The sequence below is a fragment of the Neopelma chrysocephalum genome, unplaced genomic scaffold (assembly GCF_003984885.1).
Source record: "Neopelma chrysocephalum unplaced genomic scaffold, ASM398488v2 Primary Assembly neopelma1_96689, whole genome shotgun sequence".
NCBI lineage: Eukaryota > Metazoa > Chordata > Aves > Passeriformes > Pipridae > Neopelma > Neopelma chrysocephalum.
In genome coordinates this window covers 76554-83045 of record NW_020925334.1, presented here as the reverse complement: position 1 = coordinate 83045, position 6492 = coordinate 76554, and positions in this window count along the sequence as shown.

The following is a 6492-nucleotide window of genomic DNA, read 5'->3' as shown; positions in this document are numbered from 1 at the left end:
TAACTCATCCTCTTTAGCAAGCATTCCAGTCTCTTCAAACTGAGACAACGTCTTAGTCACATAATCTGACCAGTGGATGTTTAGTATTGTACGGAGACAGCATTGATGGAAGCATTCTAAGAGTCGTAGGTGGTGGCAGTAGACGACCCATGATTCGGATCCATATAAAAGAGTAGACATCACAATGGCTCTGTAAACACTGATCTTTGTACTTTTCTTCAGGTGTTTATATTGCCAAACTCTTTTATGGAGTTTTCTGAAAGCACTATATGCCTTTGCTAACCTGTTGTCTATCTCTCCGTCAATCTTACCATCCGAGGAGATGAGACTACCTAGGTAATTAAACTACTGGACGGATTTGAGTTCTGATTCGCCAATGGTGATATGGGGATGATGGAAAACTTCCTGAGGTGCAGGTTGATAGAGAACTTCTGTCTTCTTTAAGCTGACTTCCAGCCCAAAGAACTCAGCAGCATCTGCAAAGCAGGATGTTAAACGCTGCAGAGCTACTTCTGTGTGGGCGACAAGGGTCGTGTCATCAGCATAAAGCAGCTCCCAGACAAGATGGTTTAAGGTCTTAGTATGGGCCTTCAGTCGCCTTAGGTTGAATAGGCTTCCTTCAGTACGATATTGAATGTAGATACCATCTTGATCCTCTAGGTCTGCCGTAGCCCTTTGGAGCATCATGCTGAAAAAGACTGTGAATAGGGTTGGTGCAAGAACGCAGCCTTGTTTCACACCACTGGTAATTAGAAAGGGCTCAGAAAGTGCGTCACCATATCTGACTTGGCCGTGCTGATCCTCATGAAGTAAGATGATCGTTTTAAGGACCTTGGGGAGACATCCTAAACGTTCCAAACTGTGCCATAGACCTTTTCTGCTCACAGTATCAAAAGCCTTGGTGAGATCAACAAAGGTTACATAGAGACCTTTGTTCTGTTCCCTACACTTCTCTTGCAGTTGTCTGAGAACAAATATCATGTCTGTGGTACTCCTGTTGGCTCTGAAACCACACTGACTTTCAGGTAGAATTCCTTCTGCTATAGTGGGTATTAGTCTGTTCAAAAGTATTCTTGCCAGGATTTTGCCAGCAATGGAGAGCAGAGTAATACCACGGTAATTTGAACAGTCTGATTAAACTCATTTCTTCTAATACAAAGTGATGATGACTGCGTCACGAAGGTCCGATGGTAGTTCGCCTAGTTCCCAACAGCGCACCACAAACTCATGACATTTAGCATGGAGTGCTTGGCCCCCATGCTTCCAGACTTCAGGTGGAATTCCATCAACCCCAGCTGCCTTACCAATTTTCACCTGCTGAATGGCCTTAAGAGTTTCTCCCAAAGAGGGGGCAATATCCAATTCATTCTTCACCAGTTGCTGTGTGATGTACTGGATTGCTGAGTCTTGAACTACACGACTAGTACTGAAAAGTGCCTGAAAGTGTTCAGACCAACGATTTAGACTGGAGGTTTTATCTGTCAGAAGCGTTTGACCATTTGTGCTGAGTAGAGGGCTTTGGACCTGGTATGTCGGCCCGTACGCTGTTTTCAAGGCCTCATAGAATCCTCTGTGATCACCCATATCTGTGCACAATTGAGTTTTTTCAGCTAGATTGATCCACCACTTCTTCTGGATGTCACGGAGCTTCTGTTGGAGTTTGCTGCATGCAAGACAAAAGGTTGCTTTTCTTACATGACAGGATGGCAGTGCAAGGTGTGCTTGGTGAGCAGATCTCTTCTTCCTCAACAATTCCTGGATCTCTTGACTGTTTTCATCAAACCAGTCCTTGTTCTTCTTGAAGGAGAACCCTAAGGACTCTTCAGAGGACTGCAGGATACTGTTTTTAATATGGTGCCAAAGTGTTTTAGGAGAGGGGTCTATAGAATCTATAGAATGATTTTTGAACCTAGTTTGAAGATTTGCCTGGAATCTGTCTCTTACTGTGGTTGACTGGAGATTGTTAACTTGGAGTCTCCTCCTTGGGATACTGCCCCTTTTAGGTTTGAACTTAAGGTTGAAGTTAAGTTTACCGCGCACAAGTCGATGGTCTGTTTGGCATTCTGCGCTAAGCGTCATGCGGGTATGGTGGACATTGCGGACATCTCTCCGTCACACCAAGACATAATCAATGAGGTGCCAATGCTTAGATCTCGGATGCATCCAGGTTGTCTTCAAACTATTTTTCTGCTGAAAGATAGTGTTAGTGATGGTGAGCTGTTGCTCTGCACAGAATTCTAGCAGAAGGCGACCATAATCGTTGCAGTTTCCAACACCATGCTTGCCTAATGCTCCTTTCCAGACTTCAAAGTTCTTTCCTACTCTGGTGTTGAAATCACCAAGGAGAATGATCTTATCATCTGCAGGAACCTTTTGGGTAAGGTAGCGCAGGTCAGTGTAAAATTTATCTTTTTCAGCAGGGTCAGTTTGGAGAGTTGGGGTATATATTCTAAAGAGGACAACATGTTGCTTGTTGTGTAGTGGAAGGTGTAGGATGTCCACTCTGCAGTATCAAGCATGGTTCTGATGTTCCAGCATGCGAGAGTCAATTTGGGTACACCTTTGAAGGCAGGTGTATGCCTTTGTCTCTTGATCTTTGTGTGACCGCATTTGAAGAAGATGCCTGTTGGCCGCGGTTAACTAACCGGGTGAAGGGGGAGATGAGCTTTGGTTAGGCCACCTTTTCTAGGCCCCTCTCCGAATGGAGCAAGCAGTGCTCTCCTTGAAAAAGGCTGCTTGGTCATTCAGGATGCTGCCGAAAGAGACTGTCATCTCCGGGGTCAGTCTCTAGCGACCAATGTCCTGAACCGCCTGCATGCAGGGTTGGGTCTGCAGCTTCCAGTGCACCTTATCACCTGCCGTTTTGACCCTCGCCCGTTGCTACAGGGCTTTACAAATGTGGATATCACCCTCGAGCCTGAGCAATGGATTTTTTAGGTGAGATGCAGCATGCGCAGAACTGGACCCACCCTTTAATCCTAAGGTTCATCTGTCAGGTCCTAGCAAGCTTGGACACTGACAGCAAGGTCCTTAGGACGTAGGTTTGATTAGAGTGTCCTTCTCTTAGATGGATGGCCTTACAGGGCTAAGCGAGCTCCATCTGCCCGGGTTTGGAATTAGTGTTGTCCTTCTCCTAGGATGACTGCCAGAAGGCTAGCGAGCTCATCCTGCCCATGGACACATTTTATCTGACCCTTCGGTTTGGACCTGTCTGGCATGGGAGACCCTACTGAAGGCATGTACCAATGCCAGCATAGCTTGCAACTGCATAGGGGTACACAGGTTTCTTTCCCACTCAAAACAGTTAGGGCAAACCTTTCACTTCTTTACTTTTCTGCCACTCATCTATACTCAAATGCAGGGAAATACCCAGGAACATCCCTTTGTCCTGACCACCCTTTCGGGACGCAATAAATAAATCCAAAACAAACCAAACCTGGGCAGTAGCTGCAGGTGAGCCAAAACCAAACCGTTCTGGCCCCCTCACCCACCTGAGGCTCAGGTGTCTCCCATGACCCCAGCCCGGCCAAAACCAGCCAACCCCCCAGAAGAACCCACTATCCACCCTGGCCTTATCCTCCCCCCACCGTGTTACCACAGATCTTAGCCATGTAGTGTTGGTCCATCCACCTTCTTCTGTGTGGTGACACCATAAGTTCTGGTACAGGTTGCTGTGCTATAAGAGGCATTTTCCAACTGGGAAACTTAATCTGCAGCACAGATCTCCTCTGTGAACTTGGACCAGTAACTTAATTTCTGTAATTTTTCAGTTTTAAAACTTGCATGTATTTTCTGAGGATAGATACACTGAAGAATCTGAAATACTCAGACCAATGGAGACTATTAGGAAACTAAAAGATTATAAGATAATGCAGAGAAAGGAGATAATAAAGACAACTGGAAGAAAGAAATTTGAGTCAGTTACTTCATCAGACATGGTCAAAGTTGAAGAGCTGAACTGCAGAACAAAAGAAGCTTTCAACAGCAGAGACTAGTTTTGGAAACAGACATTTTAGGCTGTTTTGCTTTCCAGGTGTATGTTTGTCAAGTATCCAAAGCATTGGTGGCCATGTACATTTCTGGTTTGGACCCTGGATGACCATTCCTGTTCTTGAAGTGCAGCTCATACTTCCAACAGACATATTTTGTATGGCACACTCCTTTCTGTTCTTCAAATAATGTTTCCCAACAGATCTGAGAGATGTCACCTTTTCTGTTTCTTTAAAACCCTACTTTCTATACAACCTAAGTAAGGTCTGCTGACCACTCACCCCAAGCCTGTATTCCTCCAGGTACTTCAGAAATGTTTAGATTTGAACAGAATTAGATTTTACATTTACCTGTGATGCTAACAACTTTGTAGCTCCTAATGTCACAGCCGACAACAGATTTATTATGGGTCAAATACCTAATCAGTGGGACTATGTTAAATAGAGGTGAAAATTACCTGTGAGAGAAAAACAAATAAGCATAGTCTTAGAGAAAGTCTAGATAATGACAGTGACAAGGTAAACCTGAAAATAAGTTTACAGATTACTGGCATAGGCAGGCAAAGACAAATTAATTTTTTTTTAAATAACAAAATGTTTAGTTCAGTTTAAAGACTATTCCTTCGAAGATCAAGTTTCCATGGCGTGAGAACAAATAAATCAATATTGAAACTAAACAAGTCAACATCAGGACCAACAACAGCAAGTAACAACTAAACAGGTATAACAGCTATAAATTCAGCCTAGCATACTCCAATCAAACATGTCATCTCAGGCCCCATGACCCTCTTATTGGCTGCCAGAAAGGACTGTGGTGTGTTGACCCTGGCCAGCAGCTAAGCATCCACACATTCGCTCATCCCCATCCCAATGTGATCAAGAGGGGAGAGAATAGAAAGAGCAAAAGTAAGAAAACTCTTGGTTCAAGATAAAGACAGTTTAATAAGTGAAGGAAAGAGGGGGAAAACCCCCCAAAAATTATGCAAAAGCAATCAATCACCCCTTCCCACAAACAGATCAATGCCTATCCAGGCTTTGAGCAATGGTTACTTTGGAAAGGCCAAACTCCCAGTTTTTTATTGCCGAGCATGATGTTATATGACATGGAATATGCCTTTGGTCAATCTGTCTCACTTCTCCTGTCTGTGTCCCCTCCCAATCTCTTGCCTACCCCTAACCTACTGGGAGGGAACAACAGAGTGGGAAACAGAAAAGGCCTGAACGCTGTGCAAGCACTTTTCAGCAATAGTCAAAACATTAGTGTGTTATCAATACTGTTTTAGCCACAAATGCAAAACAGAACACCATACCAGCTGCTATGAAGGTTAGCTCTATCCCAGCCAGACCCATTACAATATCATAACAGATATGTTTGAACAGTCTTTGACCGCTGTCCTAGTTACAGGGGTCAGGACCAGTTTATTACTGTGTGGGTGTAATCAAAACTGTGTATTCTACACCCTCCATGTCATGTCTGATGGACTGTTAATAATGGATCATTTGCAGCAGCTGCCAGGGCACAGCTAATGACTGAGCTGTTATAACTCCCCTCAGGGGAGGAAATAGCCTGAGGGGTCATCTCTGCTAATGGGCCATACTGGACTGGCATAATAGGCAGCTGCAACACCCAGACCATTAAAGACTCCAAAAATATCCCATGACTCACAGAGTTAAATTACCCATTGTAAAACTCCCTTCCCTGGGGGAGGTACTGGACATTCCCACCTAAACATGAGCATATATAATCTTGGGGTTTTGGGACTTCTGGTGCCACTCGTCGGATAGAGAGGAGGACCAGAACTCCAACAGGACTGCCACTCTCGACAAGACTGTGATCATTACCTCAACAGAAATGCCACCATCATCTGGACCAACAGGTTTTCCTTTACTTTGCACCCAGGGGGGTCACTTGCTCAGCACAGGGGCCAACAAACACTTCTGTTCTTGTCCCAGGGGGCTGGGTTATACATCTGTTTTTGTGGGTTAAAACCAGTTTTTCTCTGTATCATTGCATCTATTGTAATTTATTTTTAGTAAATTGTAACTCTGACTTATAATCTCTCTAGAGCTGGGTTCATTTCTCCTGCTGGTTTACTTTTAAACCAGCACAAATGCTTAGCAAAGAATCACTTTTTCAAAGGATACATTAAAAAACATAGAGTTTTCAAAATCAAGTTCTCCTTGTAGCCCAGCTATACCTAGCTAGTTGAATTCTTCTTTGTGTTATAGCTCCACAATATTTCCTCATACCATCCTTTATAAAAAGTAAACGGGACAGTGACACACTTGATTAATTTAGGATAGAATCATAGAATCATAGAATCAACTGGCTTGGAAAAGACCTCCGAGATCATCAAGTCCAACCTTGATCCAACACCACCATGGTTACTAGGCCATGGCACTACTTTCTATTTTGACAAATTTGTGCCACTAATAAAAATATTTAAAAATTATTTCTTATAGGCAGACAAATGCTCCAGATGTATTAAAAATAAGAACTGTA